This window comes from Panthera onca, chromosome F2, assembly GCF_046562875.1.
Source record: "Panthera onca isolate mPanOnc1 chromosome F2, mPanOnc1 haplotype 2, whole genome shotgun sequence".
Lineage (NCBI taxonomy): Eukaryota > Metazoa > Chordata > Mammalia > Carnivora > Felidae > Panthera > Panthera onca.
Genome location: NC_138356.1, coordinates 22,317,154 through 22,340,591, shown reverse-complemented (window position 1 = coordinate 22,340,591; position 23,438 = coordinate 22,317,154). Strand labels below are relative to the sequence as shown.

Genomic DNA, 23,438 nt, shown 5'->3' with positions numbered 1-23,438 from the left:
TCAGCTCAGAACATTTGAATGATAAAGCGAACCCATGCCAGGCCAAGATGGGAGAGGTAATTACTCAAATTGCAGATGTGGTCCTGCATGGTCCATCACCCCATCCTTCCCTACTAGAACTTCTACTCGAGCTGACTCTGGAGTGTGTGTGTGTGTGTGTGTGTGTGTGTGTGTGTGTTGCACTCACATCACTGTGAGCAGACAGCTTCTACAGCCTGTTGCACACACTTTCACTCCCAGACTCTCTCCTTATTTCTCCTCTCTGCTCAGTCCCTGAATTCTGTAGCTGCTGGTCCATGCTTAACCAAAAAAAAGAACTAGTTAGTAATGCTCTTCCTGCTCCAACAACCATCAGGAATCCACAACCAGGAAAACAAAGCAAAACAAAGGAATCCGTGGATACCTGCAAAAACTCCTGAAAATGTCACATTAGGCTCTCACGCTAGCGTGGGAAGGTCTAGCACACCACTGGCTGTTGAACTGATGGATGACATAACAAGAAGGATTTACCTCAGATTCTGAAGTCGCACCAAAATCCAGTCGCAAGTGGCGAGAGCCAGAGCAGCCCTATAAACATTCCAGAAGAACGAAGAATACATTCAGGTGTGAAGGTATGAAGGCAGTCCTAAAAGAGGGTTTGGATGAAAATCCCCATCTTCAGAAAAGCATAACACTGCTGTATCAGGAAACTGTAATAGGAAGGAAAATAGTGAATGAACTAAGCAGAATGGAGATTTTCCTCTCTGATGCACCTGCTCGCGTTGTGAAATGTCTCTACCGAATGCTGAGTTTACTTCCGTGTCCATATATCCTGAGAGCAGAAGTTACTTAAACCTTCAGATAAGCTTACTTCTGAAGATCCAGGAAGAGCAGTCCTAATTTTTATCTCTCATAAAATAGGACTTTAATTTTCTATATTTTAGCTTCACTACTATTAAGGATTACACAAATTGATTAAAGTCAATCTTGAGAGAATTATAATTCTTAGTGTTCGAAAAACATGGATAATTTAAATTTGAATACTCTGAATACGATATATTCTTTTTATTCTGATTCTAAGTAGTCTAAGTTCAGTATTTTGTTGATTTTATTATTTAACAAAAGTTCACAAAAGGCAACAGAACAGGAATTTTATATGAACAACTGGAGACATCTGAGGCAAACTGAAGACACCTGAATGAAGTAACTGGAGATATTTGAAACAAAGGCCACTTCCGTATACACCCAGAGATGTAACTACTATAGCTATAAAGACAAACATGAAAGCAACTTGGTGTTTGCCTAAATAGCTTCGTTGGTTTTTAGAAAATGTTTCAGAGCCTTTAGAACTCGAGTCTTTAATATAAAGTTCAGATGCTTCTCTTGGGGCTTTATTAAAGTGAAAGTTCAAGCTCATTTGCAAAAGTGGAGAAGTCCTTTTCCTCACCATCTCCCTAATTAATTTGTGAGTTATACACTCTCTCTTTCTGCTACAAACTTTCTGGCCAGCAATGGAAGCATCTAGTCCTATGAGATGATGCTCCATGGAAAAGTCCATGGAGCAAGGGCTGATACCAGTGATGGAGGTCTGGGGAAGATGAACAGAGAATAAGGTGAGGTTGAGCCACAGGACGTACCTCAGTAGGCAGGAAGCACGATTTGTCAGGACATGGACATCACAGCACAAGACTAGATGTTCAGGAGAGATGGTTTGCGTGGTCCCCTTTAAACTGAATACAGAGGGCTGGGAGAAGAATTTAAGAAACAATATGAAAAAAAATTAATTTATCTGGTTAACACTAGATGGCAGTGAATGATAGTACTTAGTTGGAAATAGGAATCTGGCATCATTAATAATGACATTGTGGACATGTTTGGACTGTCTTGAGTATTGACATAGAACAACAAAAATCATCTGTTCCACTCTTGCTTTATTTCACTGTTTTTGCTATAATCCACATGAAATATTAAAGGCATTTCCCTTTAAAAAGGGAACTATTAAAGTTTTTCCCTTCTCTAAAGGTAACTATAGTGTTTGTTTCGGTCTTCTGCTTTACTGTCAGTTTCTCTATTCATTTTGCTGCTGTGATCTTTCGTATTTATGTGCCTTAGTGTAAATTTCTCTTTGAAAGCATATATGCATATACATATACTTATGTATATAGGCTCTTTAAAGATAGGGAGCATAGTTCATCCTTCTATTTATTTGGTTATCGTTGTTATCAATTCTTACTCAAATGCTTTAAATGTCTTGGACTTGGAGGGTCCTTAATAAAATCCTTTAAATATAGATTTCATTAGTTTTTTGTTTTGCCATATGTGAAGTAAGCCTGTGGTATTTGTTTTCCAATTGTTAGTCTTATTTACTGAAAGTGTATAATATTACTAAGGAAGAAATTGTTATAGTTGTATATCCTCAGGAAGTAGAAATTTAGCGTCTTGGACCATCAGAGCTGAAAGGGGCCTTAATAGTCACATGGTACAAATTTTCAGATGAAGTAACTAAGGTTCAGAGAAGTTTAGTAACTTGCTAGAGGTCACACAGCCCATCAGTGACAAAGTTAGAAGTAGAACCAAGGTATCTTGGTCTGCATAGCTTCTTCAGTACTTTTTATAAGCTCCTAGGCCAAAGGTGCTGAGTGGAAGAAGTAGGTTCTCCAGGCTAAGGTACCAGGTTGGGGGTAGTGTCCTGTCTACGGGCATGTCCTTTTCAGCTGGCTTCTATGGGCTTGAAGCCCAGCAAGATGGGACAGAAGTCCTGCGCAGGCTCTGTAAGCTTCAGTTAGGGGCAGGACAGTCAAATAGGTGTGATATGAAGGACAGGCTCCTTTTAAGCCACTGGAGCAATCCCCCTCCAAAGAGTGAGTGTAAGTTCCCGAATGTTGCTGCCTTCAGGAGGAAATGGGTGTCACGGATCCTAAACTTAAAGGAGGCTGGCAGGTTGGGGGTCTATCTGTGAAGCTGCATAGTCTGGGACCACACAGGTGGATGCACAGCTGAGCCCGAAGTCAGGGCAGGGAACCAGCTCCCGTGACCCGCCCGCCACAGCGCCTGGTCCCTGCCTCTTGACGCAGACCCAGCCGTCCTTTCTGAAGCCTGATGCCTCCCCTCCTCCGGCCCAGTCCCCGAGGCCCCTTCCCTGGGGTGGCACGGGCAGAAATGCTCCCCACCTGTCAGCGAGGCCAGGCTGTCAGTGCAGGCTCTCCCGCCTCTCGGAGAGAACCTGTGAGAGCACAGAGTCCACAGGACCCCGGCAGGACGGCGGCTGGCCCCGGGGTGCTCTTACCCGCAGCGGTGCACCTTGCGGGAGGCAGGGGCCCTTGAAGCAGGGTACCTGACGTGGTCAGCCCGGCTCTGCTTCCTTCCAGCTCCAGCTCTTCTCAGGCTCCCAGGAAGACACATCTGCTCTTTGACATTGTGGAGCCAAGCTGGTCTGCTGCTCAAGGAAAAAGAACACAAACAAAACAAAACGCCCTCAAACTTCACTAAGCTTGAGAAAGCTGCAAGATTTAAGGGACTGGGGCCTTTGTGGGCATGCCTTTTAACCTCAGATCGCCTGCCAGTAAGTATTAGCCAATGTATTCGTGGGGCAGCTGCTAAGTGTCAGGACTGCGCTGGGCACGGGAGTTACCATGGTGAGCGAGACAGATGTGGTTTCTTCTCTCATGGAGCTTCACCTTTAGAGGAAAAGGCTGACACGGAGGAATAACCCAGTTACAATATCAAATGCTGACACTACAACTTACAGTGGCGTGCCGAAGCCTGCTGCGGCTGGTGCCCCAGGACACCTGTTCGATATTCAGGAATTTTGTCAGCCGGTTGTTAAACACAGCCGTGACTGAAATCAGCTAAGGTGGGAGAACTTAGACCGCTGAAATCGGCAAGTGTCACAAACCAGTCCTTCCCCGAGAGCGCCTGTTAACTTTTCACCCGCACAGCATTGGAGATAAGCGTGTGATCTTGTGCAGGGTTCTACCCTTGCTACTAACCAGGATGTAGTGAGCATTTCCAACTACCAGCTGGGCCGGGGGAGCTGGGAAGGGGGCCAAGGCATCTGACTCCAGGCTAAGGGAGCCACCAGTGGGTGTCCTTTCCTTCTCTACATCAGTAATCTGAGGAGGAAGGATTACTTCCTAGGCCATCTGTGCCAATCGGGCAGCCAGGTAGTGTAGACAGGACACCCACATGTGGTGCCGCAGAAACATCTGGGTTAGGGAGGTTTGATGAGTTCAAGTAAATGCCCCTGAAGCACCCTCCTAAACTTTAGACAAAAACTTTCCACCATCAAGATTTTGCCTGATCTGTATACCTCTTCTTCCATTAATAACTTCATGTTTTCTTTAAATTGGCTTGCTTTAGCCCCCAAAACAAATATTTGAAGGGAAACTTTAGGCACTACCCTTAAGGAAAATCAATACTGTTTGTAATAAATAGAAAGTAATCACTAAAAAAATGAGAGCAATGAAAACAAAACAATGCTGTTAAATTCCAACTGAGCTTGAGGTCTGCTCAGAGTCAACCGCAATGCATGTACAAGATAAACTAGTGCCACCTGGCCACATTCTTCTGGCGGTCATGAGAACACTTGAAATCAAAAAGGAAATAACTTGGGGCACCTGGGTGGCTCAGTTGATTAAGCGTCAAACTCCTTATTTTGGCTCAGGTCATAATCTCATGGTTCCCAAGACCGAGCCCCACATCGGTCTCTATGTTGACAGCTCGAAGCCTGCTTGGTATTCTCCTTCTCTCCCTCTTTCAAAACAAACAAACAAACAAACAAACAAACAGGAAGTCACTCCATCAATGTGTGATTTGATATTTTTGAATGTCTTATCAGAACATCACTTAAAATTGTCATCATAGCGATGATGAGGGTGATATATAACAGTGACATTTCCTGAGCACCTCATGTGTGTCAGGTGCTGTTCTAAGTAACTTCCCCTCTTCTATGGTAATTGGATATTAATGGAACTCTCTCCTTTATTCAGTCTCTGCCAGTTCTGTTGTGATTCTTTGGTCTTTTTCTACTCATAATGCTTCAGCCGATTTAATTTCTCCAGAACCTGAAGCAAACAATTCACTACTATGATAGTTATCTTCCAATGAACACACAATTAATCCTTCTAATTAACTGATAGACATCACTTTAAGACAGGTCTTCATCCTATTACTGCTATGAAAACAGAAAAAAAATATTTCCCCTGAAATTAAAATAAAATTAAGCTTTCTTGACTGATTCATTAATTCAACAGATATTTGTTGAGTACCTATCACAGGGAGCAGCAGGTGAACACAGAGAATGAGCTTCCCTGGCTGATGGCCCAGCCAGAGTCCCTGAAGTCATGGTCTCTCCCAGATTGTGGACAGAGTAAATGATCACATTGATATCAGCAGTTATCTGAAAGAGTTTATGTAAGAGCAGAAGGAAAGCCAGGAGCTGAGAGGTTCATTCATGATTAAGAGACTAGACTTCCAAAAGGGGAAGATAAAAAGTACAGCATGGTGATTAGAGTTAATAATACTGTATCATGTACTTGAATGTTGCTAAGAGAGTAGATCCTAAATGTCCTCATCACAAAAAAAGACATGGGAACTATGTGGAGAGATGAAGAAGACAGCTAAATATTATGGTGGTAATCGTTTTGCAATTTATAAATGTATCAAACCAACACATTGTACACCTTGAACTTAAATACACTTAAATCCCTTGCACAGGCAAAGTCCTAGAAAGATGGTCCATATTGTAACTTCAGTCCTGCTAGCCTTTGCCCTAGCTAGCCTTCTTTGGTTAGTACAAAAGTTTTCCTTTATAATTCACTAAATTGAAAGACTGTTAGTGTGTACTCTATTATTCCATTCTTTCCCTTCTCTCTCTATACAAGCTCATTTCCCCCAGTGTTTTTGATGAAATGGTCTATCTAGACCTCTCCACACCTCTGTCATCTTCCTATGGTTACAGTCCCACTTATTAATGTGTCCTTTAACAGGCTTGGATGCAGCTGGAGCTTTGTGGCTACCTGCCCCCCCCCTCCCCCCCATCGAGAGAGGAGAGCGGGCTGTGACATGTCTCATCACTATGGGATACAGGATAAAGACATTAAAAGAAATGTAAGAAGCCAGAACATAATGCCCAGGAAAGTCAACCGTTTACAGGAGGGGAAGCCGAAACAGGCGGAGCTGGGATGACCTCCAGGCCACCTGTGAACAGAAGAAGCCTGTATTTTTCTTCTTTAGTGCATTTTTCTAAATGGAAATCTGGCCCATTTCCTAATGGCAATTTAAATGCAAAATGCGTGTGGTTTTCATTTAGTTTGAAGAATGAGGGATAAGGACATTTTGGTTATCCAAAATGCTACTTGCAGGGAATGCTACTTGCATCTAATGAGTATGATACTAAATGTTCTACAATGTACGGGACAGCTCCCACGACAAAGGCTTATTCCCCAAATGTCCACAGCCCGAGGTGGACAGACATGGGATTGGAGGAACAATATTCAGGACTCTAGAATCTCAAGTCTATAACACCCTGCAAGAGTTGAAACAGCCACTGAGAAGGGCCACCACTTAACTGTTCTCTAGAATTCCCAGAAGATCTGGTGTATTTATCTCCTGTGACAGTGCATGGACTCATTCATAGATGTAGTTCTAAGATTTTAAGATACTCTTAAAATATGTTCTAGCTACCCACATGGATGCCCCCCTTGATGCTAGATCAATTTCTCATTAAGAGACTTTTGCTAATTCTTAAACTACCTCCTTACTTTGCATTTCTGTAACTCAGCATCACATCTGAAAATAGGCAGATTAGTCAGCACTGCATCTGAAAATAGAAAGATTAGTCAAAACCCCAAAACGAGCACCTTTTTTGATGTTTGCTTCAAAGGCCAAGGGCTCAATCACCAATCACAGTTGCATTCCGAAAGGCATTACAGCAAGAAGTAGGGCACGAATGCACTTGGAGGCGGTCAGTAAGCCAGGCGGGGGCCCTGACCGTGCTGGTAATGTGATAGCATGAAGGATGTGCAAAGCTTGGCCTCCTGGTCGCATTGCTCACACTTCAGCCGGTAAGACTGACATTTCTTTCAGTTTAACTCAACAGATACGGTGGAATGAATCGCATTTTGTAAGGCTGGGGCTTCAGAAAACTGTCCTGTTTCTTTATTTTACAGATTGGATCATTGTCAACTTCATGTTTTTTTCAGATGTGACCCGGTCATCAACAGTGACCAGCAGCAGCAGAGAATGGGGACGGCAAGGTTGTAAAGGTTGAGCAGTTGTAGGATTAGCATAGAAGGGAAATTTATACTATAGTGATTATTACTGCATATTATATACAACTGAGTATTACATATTGTTTATATTTTGATATTAATGTAATAATTATTCTATATGATTATATATGATATCTATTTCTATTACAGGGGAAAGAAATCGCAATGTGTGCACCTGGTTTGGGGAGAAGTATGTAAATAGAGCCATGGAACATCAACATGACGAGGAAAAGGGCGGGGCTAGAGCGAGGACGGAAGGCAGAGTAAACACAGCTTGTCTGAAAAACAGAGATGGTCCTCGGTCCTCGTAACTTTGGCTCTCGGGGGTGCAAATGGCGTATATCTGATTCCGCTCTGTGGTAGCAAGATGCTTCTTCACCTTGGGTAAACAGGAAATTACAACTAAAGGACGCACAGAGTAACCTGCTGTGTGTCACCTGCACACTGGACTGCAGTGCTCTTGGATTTATACATAAATACTTCAGAGCTTTAAATGGCAAAAGGCTAGATCTGTTTACCTCTGCACTGTGTACTTGGGAATTACGAAAGAATTAAGGAAATAATTTACTGTTGTAGTAAAGGCCCTGAGTGCAATATTTATAACATAAAATTCCTTCCCTTAAGAAACGTGGGGAACTCTGTTGTAGGAACTCTTAAAATGACATGCAGAACAGAATGCTCCTTTTGCAGATGAAAAGCTGAGAGCACCCTGTCCTTCCCCAACACTTATAAATATCAAGCAAGCCGAAGAGACCCTTCTCTCAGGCTCCCCGTGCCTGGATACTATCAGAGATTCACTTTTTGTCTCTCATGAAGAATTTGCCCCTTTTCAGAAATGGGCTCGTCAAAAGAGTGCCCTGCACCTCTGTTCTGCACCTTTGTTCGGAGAACCAGCAGGCTTCGTCATTACAGAACGCCTGGGTACTGGCCTTCAGGGCCCTTCACTGAGATGTCAGAGGCAAAAGCTAGAAGTGCTCCCAAAGAGATCCTAAGATTTGCTCAGGGCTGAGCAGATAGGAGGTGACTGGGACAGCACTGGCACCCTGGGCTTCTGACTCTGGGTTCAGGGTTATGTCTGCTTCTCCTAAAATGCTGAAGGTCCCAGACATCCATGCAGCCATGCTTCTAGACCCACAACCATCTGAAGGAAGGGTTCTCTCCAGTCACTCTAATAATTGAAACCCACTGGCATGTGTCAAACATACCTAAGAATGCTTGATCTAAAGGAAAGAATGAAAGCCCACCTATCCTCATTTTTTCTAGTCGTTTCAGAGAGATGGCCAAAGTGCCTCAAATGTACCCTTCCGTGCAGCCAGTATCATTTTAGCTTTAGTATCTGAGTACCTTGTAGAAAGAAAATAGATTGTTATAAGCACAACTAGCACTAAGATCAACTACAATTCCACTTACTACCCATTTACTCTCAGGGTAAACTTCTGGCTGTCAAATTCATGAGATTCAGTTACCACTTCTGCAAAAGGGGCGACTCTTGAGTTCCACTCTAAAAGATTCAGCAGTAAGGGGGCACCTGGACAGTTCAGTTGGCTAAGCATCTGACTTCAGCTCAGGTCATCATCTCACGGCTCATGGGTTTGAGCCCCACGTTGGGCTTTGTACTAACAGCTCAGAGCCTGGAGCCAGCTTCAGATTCTGTGTCTCCCCCTCTCTCTGTCCCTCCCCCTCTCACGCTTTCGCTCTCTCTCTCTCTCTCTCAAAAATAAACAAACATTAAAAACACCAAAAAGAAGAAAGATCCGGCAGTCGGGGGTGTGGCCCAAGAACCAGCATTTTTGGAAAGCTCCTCATGCCATCCTGATGCACAGCCAGACATAGGAACCACTGGTTGATTACAATGATTCCAAGAGAATAAAACAATTATCTCAGAAGAATAAGGGACATATTTGCATTTTTAAAAAATGTTTGCTTACTTTTTAAGAGAGAGAGAGAGAGAGAGAGAGAGAAACAGCATGGGCGGTGGAGGGGCAGAGAGAGGAAACACAGAATCTGAAGCAGGCTCCAGGCTCTGCCCTATCAGCACAGAGCCTGATGCGGGAGCTTGAACCCACGAACCACAAGATCATGACCTGAGCTGAAGTCAGAGGATAAACTGACTGAGCCAACCAGGTGCCCTGACATATTTGCATTTGATGTTAACCCAAACCAGGCATGAACCTGGGAGGATACAATCCTAATTCAAGAAAGGCTTAAATTTAGCATGTATAATTTTATAGACTGAGATTAAGAGGGGGGAGAAAGCAGCAGGCCATGTGATTGCTGGCAGGATTTTCTCAGCTCATTTGTGTAGAGTGCTTTGAACAGGCCTGGGTACACAGAAAATGCTCAATAAATGTTAGCAATTATTTTTGTATTGAGTAGAAATTGCATTGATTAATTTGGGGAAATTGTAAATGATCATCAAAGTGGGGAATGGTCAGCTCTTTATGTGAGCAAAATGTGTCTCAGAAATTATATATAAATATCAAAACAAATTAAAACTTCACTGGTATGTTAATTTCTTACATTTTCCCACCAAGCGATATTGGCTAGACCTCTTCTTACTCTCACCTTGCTTTGTCTTCTTTAAAACTGGTATCGATCCCTTTCTTTCTGAAAAATAAATACTGAAAATCATCTGGAAAAGGCATATGTTCTCATTCCAAGGAACTGGAGGTGGACAAATCCTTTAGATCATCTCATCTATCCTGGGGACAAACAGTGGAAGAGGATATTGCAATATGCACAGATTAAACACACGTCTCTATATTCAAATCTCACAAACTTCTCCTGCGTTGTACTTGAGTATCTTACAAAATGTATCGGAAACAGTCATGATGGTTGAAGGTAGAAGATGTTTGGTTTTAGTTGTTTCATTTCCCCAGCGGAGTTTCAAGGGAGTGTTTGGTCTTCATAAACTTTCTGCAACGTGCAGGTATCAGCCTGCTTCTTCCCGGTTCTTAGCTGGGACCGGGCGATACCTCTTAGCAGGTACAAAATGACTAAGTAACTTTTAGTAATGTCAGTTCCGTGCTGGGTTCTTAATGCAAGACCACTTTGTGACCCTGCTCAAATATTTTAACCCTTTCTTCTCCCCAAGGTGTCCCTTAACCAAAGCACAAGTACTATTAAAACATGATAATAAATCATAGGCATTTGCCCACTGACCTTCCTTACAACACCGAAAAAAGAAGCCGTGAGCTCTGAGGGCTCAGACCCAACTTAGACAGCGTCTCTGCTGTTGATGAATCTTTATGGAAGCCTTATCTTACATTTTTAACAGCAAAGCTCGGGCTCTGTTTTACTGAAGCTGTTTATATATCTAATCAGAGTAGATCAGGAAATGTGGTTGACAGCATAGGGCTGCCTGAGAAACATAATATTTGCTGGCCAGCCTGAAGGCGACCTCTCAGCTTAGAGGCATGATCAATGAAGTGTGCCTGAGGCCCTGTTTAGATTAAGGGAAATAGCACATTGGTGGCCACATTCATCCCAAGCAAATCGTTTTCCCTCATGCAGGCTGCAGCGAAAAGCTTTCCAATAAACCGATGACAGGATTAAACACAAGCAACTCCTCATGTGCCCCTCATGTGGCTGTGGGCCACAGGCGGGGAGGAATGCCGGCCCTCTGTGCGACTAGGAGGAGGGTGGCCCTTCAAGGACCAGCAGCCCACACTCTACCCTGCCACTAACTAGCTGCGTGTTCTACAGCTAATTAATATCTATCTCTGGGACTTGTTTCGTCATTTGTAAAAGAGAGATGCATTAGTCAGGGTTCTCCAGGGTTAAAATACACAGCCCCCGCCCCCCACGCGCACACACACACACACACACACACACACACACACATGAGAGAGACAACGATGTATTTTAAGGGACTGGTACACAGGATTGTGAGGGCTGACAAGTAAAATCTGCAGTTAGAGCCCCAGGGAAGAGCTGGTGCCCTCTCGGGTCCAAAGTGTTCAGGAAGCTGAACTCCCTCTTTGTCAGGGGAATTCAATCTTTCTTCTCAAGGCCTTCAACGGACTGGATGAACTGGATGAACTCAACCACATAGAAGGCACTCTGCTTCACTCAAAGTCTGATTTAAATGTTAGTCTCATCTGAAACATGCCTTCTGAACCACATCTCAGTTGGTGTTTGGCCCCAAACTTGGAACCATGGGTACCACAGCCTAGCCAAGTTGACACGTAAAGTTAACCATCACAGGGCATCATGGTAACATTTCGCTCAGATAGGTCTGAGGAAAATTACGTGCAAATGCCAATAAAACACTTGGTGCAGGCTTCAATAACTGACTCTTTGTGTCCCAAGATTTGGGGCCGATTGACTAATAAAGGTTACATTTTAAAACATTAGAAAACCTGAGTTAGCACTGGGCATGATTCAGCATTACCATCTGATAGCACCTGTTTCACACACCTTCTCTCCGCCACAAGGAGTCGTGGGCTTCAGTGGGTGTCCCTGGAGAGCGAAGGATGACACATTTGTTGCGAAGGCAAGTTTATCAGCTCCCAGACTTTTTAAAGACTTACCTTCTGTTGTTGAAAACCAATAAAGAACCTTTGTGGGCACAGTCAACTGTTCATGGATGTTTCCCTAGCACGTGGCCCTAGCCATTTGGAACACGAAGTAGCATGTTAAGGGCTCATTTAACTTACAAAGTGCTTATCCCAAAGTTGGAAAAGGGTGCTGAGGAATGCGGCCTCCACGTATATCTTGTTCTCGTGGTATGAAATACGGCCGCAAAGAAAACTTCATTGTTTCCATTGCGAGGTTCTTTCATGACAGGGGAGCCTGGACAGTTACTGGTGGAACGCTACCTTTCTAAGATTTATTAGGAGTCATAGAGGGCTCAGCAAACTCGGAAGTTACCTTTGTATCCTACAGCACTCAAGACTGATTTAATTTCATGTCAGTCCTGGAACTGCAACCACAATATGAACTGCAACTTTATAAATTGCTCCTTGGAGCAGCTGCCCTTACAGGTGGGGAGTCAAATGGGTGGAAATGTGGAGGAAGCCGGACGACTGAGAATCGGCACACTGAACGAGCAGATACGTTTCACCAAACTCTGCGGTTCTCATCTGTCCCCCATCTCACCCCCAAAGCCCCTTCTTTCCCTTGTGTTTGTCTCCTGCTGAAAATATTCTTTTTTTTTTTTTCAGAGGGATGTCATATGAGATGTGAGGGAGAAAATGAATTATGCTATCATAGTACGTAAGGCTTTTGGATTTCCAAAGATTATTTCATCAAAATCCTGCTTGTAAGAAACGCAGAATAAACAGAGTAAAACCTAATTTACGTCTCCTCTCACAACAGCGTCCCTGATGAGAACGTTAAAACAAACTGATGTCACTAAGAAAACAAAGCTAATACTCAGAAGCACTGACTTCTTACAGGAGCTAGAAAATGGTTTCATAGCATCAAGTAAGCCATGCCTTAAAATGAACGTGCAACAGACAGTGTTACTGGAAGGAAAGCACATACCAAGTATCAGGGCAAATCTCCCAACAGTCTAGTAGTTCCGTCACAGTGGAGCACTGTCTTTGCAGGTGGTGGTAGCCAGTTCTCTTTGGTCACTTGGAATTATTCTGGTCCAAGCATTTGTGGACAGTGTGGGGACAGACTTGGTGATAGGATGGTCACAGTAGCTTGAGAGAGGTATTCCATGCCTTGAAAGCATACTTGTGGTTAAATCTAAAAAAAAAAAAAAATCTTTTAGAAGAAATGTAACCTAAAAATAAAGTTAAAAAGCACAGGATAAGGGGTGCATGGGTGGCTCAGTCAGTTGAGCATCCAACTTCAGCTCAGGTCATGGTCTCATGGTCCGTGGATTTGAGCCCAGTATTGGCCTTTGTGCTGACAGCTCAGAGCCTGGAGCCTGCTTGGATTAGGTGTCCCTCTCTCTCTGCTTCTCCCCTATTCATTCATTCAACCATTCATTCTCTCTCTCTCTCTCCCCCCAAAATAAATAAACATAAAATTTTTTTAAAAAAAAAACACAAGATAATGAAATATATTAGTACAGGTTGCCAGCTCCAGTTGTCAGGTTTGAAGTACATGCTCTTACAGCATTCACTATACCCATTATAATTCATCAGCTAACACAGATCCACAGTCACATGGTCTCTGTGTCTTACAAAGAAATGTTGTCTTTGTGCTACTCACATTTCAGATATTTAGGCAGATTTCTAGAATGAAATTAAATGCTTATGTTTGCTCTCACCAAAACTGGTCTCTACATGGCTTTTCACTGGGCATTTTAATGATTAGAGAACAAAAAGAATCACAACTATACATTTACAAATCTCCAGGCTTACCAACATCTACCACCCTTGTGAAGAGAGCACACTGATCTATAGCATAACACACACGTGCTCAGGTGCACAGACACCTCCCTAGCAGCCCAGGTACAGGTTAATCTGGCACAACTTTACACTATTCATTTGTTGTGTGCTCACTGCTTTTTTAAATTTTTTTTTAATGTTAATTTTTGAGAGAGACAGAGGGCAAGCAGGGGAGGGGCAGAGAGAGAGGGAGACACAGAATCCGCAGCAGGCTCCAGGCTCTGAGCTGTCAGCACAGAGCCCGACGTGGGGCTCGAAGTCACAAACTGTGAGATCATGACCTGAGCCGAAGTTGGACGCTTAACCGACTGAGCCACCCAGGCGCCCCTCTGCTCCTCTCTTTAATAAGGGGATTTCCTTGTGGGGTACCTCTCCTCTGAAATCAAATATAGAAGAGTCAAAAGAAGTGTATGTCTTGTCCCAAACCTCAAAGCAGAAATGTGGGTTTTAGCCCGGGTCTAGTGTCATCCACCTGATCTGCATTTCCAGCTCGTCACTCAGCATCCATCATCACCCGACTACACCAGAATTGCAACAGGCGGGATTCAAACGTCGTGGACATTGGGACATACTTCTCATCCCTGAGCTGTGTGTTTGCTTCAAGATTGAGAGGGAGGAGAACTAGGGAGTGTATTCCTTTACTGAAGGGATATTGTGTGTAACAGCGGTTGGAAGGAAGGATTAAAAATATGTATCTGGTTCCAAGACATTTCTAGCACTTCTGGAGGCACAGCGTTGTGAATTTCTCACTTTGAAGTGGTTACTTTCAGGGTCACCTGGGGTGGCTCAGTCAGTTGAGCGTCTGACTTCAGGTCAGGTCACGATCTCCAGGTTCGGTTCGTCAGTTTGAGCCCTGTGTTGGGCTCTCTGCTATCAGCACAGAGCCTGCTTAGGATCCTCTGTTCCCTCCTTTGTGCACATCCCCTGCTCGCTCTCTTAATAAAGAAAACATTTTAAAAAGTGATTACTTTTATGTCATGTTAATTTCACCTCAATAAGTTATTTTTTTCCAAATGTATTTATCCACGGAGCAGTCACCTAAACGATCTAAGTGTCCAACAATATCCTCCCCCACCCTCCCTCCTCCTGTCCGCTTTCTTTTGGTTGCATTTTAAGCCTCTTAGTATCGGTCACATTGACCGGTCCTGGCCCACTGTGAGGTGGGTGAAGTGTGGCTGATGGCCTCCTCGGCCCCCGCCGTCCCTCTCATCTGCTCCATCAGTGTCCCCAAGCCCCCATGTCTTCTTGCTACTCGGTACTTCCAAACCCAGAGAAAGGAACCGGAATGAACATATTTGGAGGTAGCAGATTGATGTTTTACTCCCAAGTGTTGGGGTTTTGTTCAGCCAATTACGCACCACATAAATATATCTTGAGCATGTCAGGTGTGCCGGGAACAGCGATGCGTAGTGCAGTTGTGTCGGTGACCCAGACAGGGTTAGAAGTCACCCCGGCTCTCAGGCGGCTTGGTCTAGTGGGGAGTGTGTAGTCAGAAATCTGAATACCGCGATACGGCATGTGCTGGCAGGCATGTGCTTCACAGAGATGGTGGCATTCGACATGAAGTCTGACTGGCAAGTTGTTCTTTCCTGGGCTAAAGGAGAGGTACAGCCAAGAAGAGAAAGTCATGGAGCTGTGAAAGGGCCAGAAATGTTCCAGGAAAGGTAAGAATTTCTTGTGCCTGAAGCAAAGGCAAGTGATCAGTGGCTGAGGAGCTCCCAGCCTAGGAGCCGCCTTCTAACAGCGTGGGAGCGAAGATGGGGTTCGCAGAGGCTCTGGGAAATGGCCAGAGGACAGAGTCTGGGAGGCGTTTGGGATCGACTGAGTGGCAGGGGTTGTGAGTGAGAGAGAGGGCGAAGGATACACAAGTCGTCAGCCTGAGGGGCCCGAGGGCAAGTCACACCGTGGAACAAAGTCACCACTTAAAGTAATGGGAGAAGCCTGTAATGGCAGATACCAAATGCTGTGGTAACTTGACTGAGAGGCAGATGGGGGGCAGAAAATTCTCCCTCAGACCCTTTCAAAGCCTCCTTTCGGGTTAATGATACCTGTGCTGATTCAAGAAGAGAGTCCAACAATAACGAAAAGGAGGCTTTGTGTCAAACTCCACAAGCTGAGTTAATTTTGAAGGAGAATTTTAACAACGGTCACACACACTTTTCCACACTCAATTATAGAATATGCATTTCAATCCCCAAATAAGCTTCAGTCTGTGACCCAAAGTTAGTTCATTTTCAAGTAAACTTTAAGCTATGCATTTTCTTTTTAGTCTGATGGACGATTATTTTATTTGACAAGGATCTAAGGAAAAGCATTCTGGTCAAAGTTAAAACAGCACAGAACATTCATTTAAGAAATCCTTTATAGGAGGTGCTGTATTTTTTCTGGAATATTTTTATGACATCTCATGGGTCAAATACACAATAAATTACTTCTTTCAATGTGAAATTCTATCTAGATCAAGTTACGCTCATCGTGTGCCTTTGTCTACCTGTGAAAACACCCAGCCACTTCCACAGCCAATACCTGCTACGTCGCCAGCATCATAAACCTAACAGTCACTTCTATTACAAGGCGGGAGGCAGATTTCCTATAGAGTGGTTTTCATTTGGCTTTTCTATTTTATTCTATCTTAATAACCTTTCTATTGTAAGCATCTCATTTTAAAAGTGGGGAGAAAAGTTAACAGTACTATATAAAACCATAGATGAACCAAAACTAAATGAGAGTTGATATAAACTAATTTGAACCCATTTATTTCTGTGAACTATGCCACAAATAATCCCATTAAAAGGGTAATACAGTTTTGGGGAAAAATTCTAGTTGCGAGAAAAACAAATCAGAACATTTACGTACTTCGGCATTGAAAAAATCAACTTGAGGATTATAAAAATAAGCAAGTGCCTTAAACTAATGAGATAACAAAATCTTTCCTCTTGTGAAATAAATGGTAAATTTAAAGAATCGTACCACATGTAGTAATTAATAAAATGAATGTTGCTAAGGTGGTTCCTAACTATCAACATTTAATTGTAAACTGCTAAGGTAAAGTCATTTGGACATCAGTAAATGGATTTGAAATTTTGTCCCTAATTTCCAATTATGCACTGCCCTTATTTACACATATTCAAAGGGAAAGAATAACACTAGCAACATTCCAACCTAACACAATGAGGAAGGTTGGAAACCAAGCTTTGGGTTTTAGGAAATCAATACATCTAGGAAATCAATACATTTAGGAAATCAATACTAAAAGCTTTACTGAGTTGACCTTGTAACTGACAAAGAAGTGAGTGTAGAATGCAAATAAAATGGAAACATTTCATATACCCGTCAGAAATTTTGAAATTTTACTCACAAAACTTAGGGGAAAAGTAAACAGAATAAAAGTAGAGTAAATAATTCCAGAAAAATATATTTGGAAGGGATTTGCAGCCTTCTAGAAAAAGAGCTTTCATGTGTTTTGGTAACGGTTTAGACTCCAATGCTTTAACATGTTTCCTGGATTTACTTAACAATTCCCAGTAATAGACTTTTATAAAAATGTTATTAAAGATTTTAAGGTTAACCTTGAAAATCTGTTAATGTATTAATAAAAGATAAAAACTTCTTATCCTAATTTTGTAAAGGTCATAACAAATCACTAATCAAATATTTTTAAAGCATCCCTTTTTACATAATAATTGTATAGTTTATTGTACAAAAAGTTGGAAGCTTCTATCAGGTGCCATTCACTGTTAGGTACCAATGATAAATAAGGTTTTATTGTTACAGTAATGTATACGTTACTTGTGTGTAGATAAACTTTAAAAATTCTGTGAACATTTATTGAGTTTTCTTGACAGGTCTACTGAGGTAGAGGGGAGAAAAAAACCTCTTTTTAAAAAAGTAGTCTCGGGGCGCCTGGGTGGCTCAGTCGGTTGAGCGGCCGACTTCAGCTCAGGTCATGATCTCGCGGTCCGTGGGTTCGAGCCCCGCGTCGGGCTCTGTGCTGACAGCTCAGAGCCTGGAGCCTGTTTCAGATTCTGTGTCCCCCTCTCTGTGACCCTCCCCTGTTCATGCTCTGTCTCTCTCTGTCTCAAAAATAAATAAACGTTAAAAAAAAATTAAAAAAAAAAAAAAAAAAAAAGTAGTCTCCATGCCCAACGTGGGGCTTGAACTCACAACCCTGAGAATACAGAGTCATAGGCTCGACTGACTGAGACAGCTAGGCAGCCCAGAAAAACTTTTTTTTTTTTTTTTTACTGGAAAAAAGCTTCTTTTATATTCCAGACTCCCTGATAGGACTTTATATCTATTTTTGTCATTTTACCCTAAAGCTAGGGGGTAGCTGTCATTACTCCTTCAACATCACATATGTGGAGATTTTATCTTTAAAAATAAGGTGTGCTAAACATTTACAGAAAAACTAATGCTATTCATTTTCAAACTCTTCCAAAAAGTTGAAGAGGAAAGAATATTTCCAAAGCCATTTTATATCTAGAAGTGTGTTCGCTAGTTCACGGGAATATTAACTCTTGCAAAAGTGAGGACATTAATTGTGGAGATTGTACTTAGTTTATGGAAGCACTGGAATTCTGTAGAGCACAGAATGGTCATACAACCAAAGACAAAGAGAAAATCAAGGGACAAACTTTGCTACCTTGGTATGTATGTGAGAAAATTCTGTTATCTTCCAGAAGAGCAAGATGGTACTTACAGGGCTCAACCTCAGGAAAGGCCAGGAGGAGGAGGCTGTGAGTTAGACCATGGTCTCAAAGGCTGTCTTGTCTAAAATGGCCCAGAGGCTCAAGAGGCTGAGAGGAGGTATTGGACCGGTAGGAGATTAATGGACACGCAGGGCAACAGGGAGGGAGTTTGACACAGCAGGTGGGATATTTCTGGAATTTGTTTTTTATCTTCTCTTCTCAATTCCTGGCACCATCCGCCCAGTTCAGCTTGTCACCTATTCCCATATTAATACAATGCTTCCTCCCTGGTCATTGACCCACTCCAAACCATCTTTCACCTCTGGGCTAAACCATCTTTAGAACAGCTTTGGTCTCAGTACTTCCTTGTTGAAAACCATTCAGTGGCTTACCATTACCACCTGAATCCGTTACAGATAGAATTTAGTTTGATACTCAGAAACTTCTCAAGTTCGACTTTAGCCTATCTTTCCAGGCATAGTTCTTCATTTCTCTGTTTTTAATTAATACTTAAATTTTTATTTCAAGTTGTATTTTCCATGTCTTTGAGAATGAAATAGTTCTACAAGGTTTGTCACAAAAATGGCAATCCCCGGTTCCAGGTATGTGCTTCTTTGGTGTTAGTGCATATCTCCTACACAGTGATCAGACCAATTTATATTCCCACTCATTCCCATTTCCCACCTCCTCACCAACACTTAGTATTCTCAGGATACCTGCTCAGATGGTGGGTGTGAAAATTTAGCACATTTACAAATCCTTTTTTTTTAAATCTAATTTTTATATTTTTTTAAATTTACATCCAAATTAGTTAGCATATGGTGCAACAATGATTTCAGGAGTAGATTCCTTAATGCCCCTTACCCATTTAGCCCATCCCACCTCCCACAACCCCTCCAGTAACCCTCTGTTCTCCATATTTAAGAGTCTCTTCTGCTTTGTCCCCCTGTTTTTATATTATTTTTCTTTCCCTTTCCTTATGTTCATCTGTTTCGTCTCTTAAAGTCCTCACATGAGTGAAGTCATATGATTTTTGTCTTTCTCTGACTAATTTCACTTAGCATAATACCCTCCAGTTCCATCCACACAGTTGTAAATGGCAAGATTTCATTCCTTTTGATTGCCGAGTAATACTCCATTGTATATATATACCACTTCTTCTTTAATCCATTCATCCATCGAGGGACACTTGGGCTCTTTCCACACTCTGGCTATTGTTGATACTGATGCTATAAACATGGGGGTGTATGTGTCCCTTCAAAACAGCACACCTGTTTCCCGTGGATAAATGCCTAGTAGTGCAATTGCAGGGTAATAGGGTAGTTCTATTTTTAGTTTTTTGAGGAACCTCCATACTGTTTTCCAGAGTGGCTGCACCAGCTTGCATTGCCATCAACAATGCAAAAGGGATCCTCTTTCTCTGCATCCTCACCAACATCTGTTGTTGCCTGAGGTGTTAATGTTAGCCATCCAGATAGGTATGAGGTGGTATCTCATTGTAGTTTTGATTTGTATTTCCCTGATGATGAGTGATGTTGAGCATTTTTTCATGTATTGGTTGGCCATCTGGATGTCTTCCTTGGAAAAATGTCTATTCATGTCTTTTGCCCATTTCTTCACTGGATTATTTGTTTTTTGGGTGTTGAGTTGGATAAGTTTTTTATAGGTTTTGGATACTAACCCTTTATCTGATATGTCATTTGCAAATATCTTCTCCCATTCTATCAGTTGCCTACAAATTCGTTATTACTAGTGAAGGTGAACATATTTTGTTGTTTATTCATCCTTAAATTCAGATCCTTTGCCCATTTTCTAGTTGGGTTGTAGGGACTTTTAAAATATATTAATTCTATGAATTCCTTTTTGTTAAATTACATTGTATATCCTCTCCCAGTCTGTAATTTGTATGTTGGTTTATTATAGAAGATACTTTCATCAGTTTTTGAAAATAATGATGTAAATTTTATTCATTTTTTTGTTTTGTTCACTTTATATTGTGTTCAAGCAATCTTTATCTTGATGTCATAAATAATTTTTTATTTTCTTTCAGAAGTCTTAAGGTTAACTTTTCAAGTTTAGTCCCTTAAAGCAACTGGAGTTTATTTACCTAATGTTATTTTTTTCACATTATAGCCATTTGTTCCTGAATTTTTAACGAAATAGGCTGTCATTTTTTTTCTGTTAATTTATAATGTAATATCCCAACTAATTGTTAAGATGACAATTTACCTCAATGGAATTTTTTACATTTTTTTAATGTTTTAATTATTTTTTGAGAGAGAGTGAGTATGAGCAGGGTAGGGGCAGAGAGAGGAGAGGGCAGAGGATCTGAAGTGGGCTCCCTGCTGACAGGCTGACAGCAGTAAGCCCTTCACGGGGCTCAAACGCATGAACCTTGAGATCAAGACCTCAGGCGAAGTCAGACGCTCAACCACTCAACAAAGAACCACCAGGCACCCCATTACCTCAACCGAATTTCTAATGTTAACTCATCTTTCCATTGCTATGATAATAATTGGTCCTAACATTTTCCCAGAATATTAGTGGATTCAATATGCAATCACTTAATATATTTCTTTTGTATTTAAGAGTAAAATTTCAATTACAATTTTTGTCATTGACTCATAAGTTAGTTTGAAGTGATTTTAATAGTCCAAAAGTATTTGGAGGCTATGGTTTTAAATTTTTTTTCAATGTTTATTTCTGAGAGAGAGAGAGAGAGAGAGAGAGAGAGAGAGAGAGAGAATGGGGGAGGGGCAGAGAGGGAGACATAGAATCTGAAGCAGGCTCCAGGCTCTGGGCTGTCAGCACAGAGGCTGATATGGGGCTGGAACCTATGAACCCCAAGAATATCACCTGAGACGAAGTTGGACGCCCAACCGACTGAGCCACCCAGGTGCCTCATTTGGAGACTATGGCTATGTTTTGATTAAATATCACTAAAATTTAGTTCCTCTCTACTCATAGAATACAGTCTGTACAAAAATTCTTTGATAGGTGTTGAAATTTATGTTGAACTCTAGTATAGGAAATATTTTTGTTAATGTTCCATTGGTCCCAACAAAACATTCTACTGACAGATCTGTATGGATATGTGTATTGTACACAAATGTATACGAGTGTATATGTACATTTTAATGAGATCTGAAACTTGGGCCTCATTCCTATCCCCAGGTTCTGTAATATCAACTGCTGAAAAACAAATTCCAAAACTATACTACCTTTGTCTAATACTTAGGCCTTGACATTAAGAGTGCAATGCATTAAGAAAATGGCACAACTGGAGGAAAACACAATTACCTAAGAAAGACAAAATGACTGACACAAATACTGCACAAAATCCTGACCAGAGACCTAAGATTTGGTGTAGGTCTGTCGGAATCGACATCAGGCTTAGGGATTTTCGATGTATCTTACTCAAAAAAACCATACAACAAGCACATTCGACATGTTATTTTAACTTCATTAGTCCGAAGACAGCTGAATCATCCTAGTATATAAGTTTCACTTTAAATCATCTAAAAAACATTTTACCAGTAAGCTCTTTTCTTATTTCCTTTAGAAAATAAGACTTGCCTTTAGAAAATGCCTTTGAGTGCTTGCTTCGGGAGCACATATACTAGAAGATGCCATTGAATGAACTGACATTAAAAATCAGTGAAAATCAGGGGCGCCTGGGTGGCTCAGTCGGTTAAGTGTCCGACTTTGGCTCAGGTCATGATCTCATGGTTTGTGAGTTCAAGCCCCACGTCAGGCTCTGAGCCAACAGCTCAGAGCCTGGAGCCTGCTTCAGATTCTGCGTCTTCTCCTCTCTCTGCCCCTCCCATGCTCATGCTCTGTCTCTCTCTGTCTCTTAGTAATAAACACTTGAAAAAAAATTTTTTAAAAATCAGTGAAAATCAGACTGAACCTGCCAGCGAAGAATACAAGTGGCCAGCAAAGTAATAGTTTTCATTCATCAGCGAGTCAAAATAGCTAAGGTCATTAATATTCAGAATCACCTAATCTGTTGAGAAATGGGTGTGCTTCCACTGTTGAGAGAGGGAATACTATAAATCCTTTGCTAAAGAACATTTGTTTATTTTTAGCTGTTTAGTGTCCACTTTGTTCTTTTTACCATCTATACTTTGAACTGTCTTTGGGGAGAATTGCCCATTGCCTGGAGTCTTGACAGCAGCTCCTGGGAACCGGTCTGGTGGAGTGGTCAAGGGCATGGATTTTGATATCAGACCACCCTGAGCTTGATACTTGTCCCTGCCATTAACTCTACATCTTAGGAAAGTTGCATGACTTCCCTGAAACTCAGTTTCATTAATTGTTGATATCTATGTATAGATCTGTCATATAGGCGCCAGTGGGATAGCTACCTGAGTTTAGCTTCGAGTTGAACCAGGGCAAATCAAACAGAAGAAATGGGTCCAGGTGTGGAGAGCAGAAAGGAACTGATGTGTCCCGAGTTCCTATGATGTGCAGGTACTCCCAGGTAATTCACATACATGGTCTCATTTGAACACCCACACCCATTTCCTAAGATAGAAAGCTCATTAGGATGCCCATTTGATAGATGAAGAAATAGAGCTGTTCCCTAGGTCATATATTTAAATAGCAGAAGCAACATTTAAACTGAGGTCTGAAACCAGAAGCCATGCTTTTATCTACCACTTAACACTGTCCCAGAGGGCTCAGGAAGCAGTGAGGGGAAGTCATGAAAGGACTAGATAACTAAGGAATGGAGACCTGTGTAGGGGACGGGAGGCTGAAGTCTAACTGATCTTTAGGACTGGATCACTGACCCAACCACCTACTTCCACAAATGACCACAGTTCCAGACAGCAGATAGGCAGATTCCACCTTCAATGGTTGAATAGTTTCCTAGTACTCCTGAGGACACATATAATCAGTAAGAAAAATTGTTTTAAGAAAATAACGGGATTATCTGAAGTGGTCTCCCCTTTCTTTCTAAGAAAGAATCGGAGGGAGGGAGAGAAGAAAGAAAAAAAGGCAAAGAAAAAGAAAACTAATCTCCAAAGAAATGGCTGGCCATTAGAAAATATCACTGGTCTCCAGGGGCCTGGGTGGCTCAGTAGGTTGAGGGTCCAACACTTGATTTCAGCTCAGGTCATGGTCTCCTGGTCCTGTGATTGAGCCCTTCA

General features: G+C 41.9%; 3 long non-coding RNA genes across 3 annotated transcripts in view; all 3 read right to left on the bottom strand.

Moving 5' to 3' along the window:
• Positions 1-447: 447 nt before the first annotated feature.
• Positions 448-4,726, bottom strand: LOC132664173 (uncharacterized). The gene is made up of 3 exons (XR_009603494.3): positions 3,266-4,726; positions 1,617-1,723; positions 448-689 (listed from the first exon to the last, which is right to left on the bottom strand). It is a non-coding gene; the product is annotated as an uncharacterized LOC132664173 (long non-coding RNA).
• A 1,390-nt stretch (positions 4,727-6,116) lies between these two features.
• On the bottom strand, positions 6,117-10,318 carry LOC145713438 (uncharacterized). Its single transcript, XR_014136514.1, has 3 exons — positions 9,816-10,318; positions 8,495-8,594; positions 6,117-6,799 (listed from the first exon to the last, which is right to left on the bottom strand). It is a non-coding gene; the product is annotated as an uncharacterized LOC145713438 (long non-coding RNA).
• A 2,242-nt stretch (positions 10,319-12,560) lies between these two features.
• LOC144615140 (uncharacterized) overlaps positions 12,561-23,438 on the bottom strand; it is a 123,325-nt gene continuing 112,447 nt past the window's right edge. The window contains exon 3 of the long non-coding RNA XR_014136594.1: positions 12,561-12,947. This is a non-coding gene — a long non-coding RNA (uncharacterized LOC144615140). The remainder of the gene's footprint in view (positions 12,948-23,438) is intronic.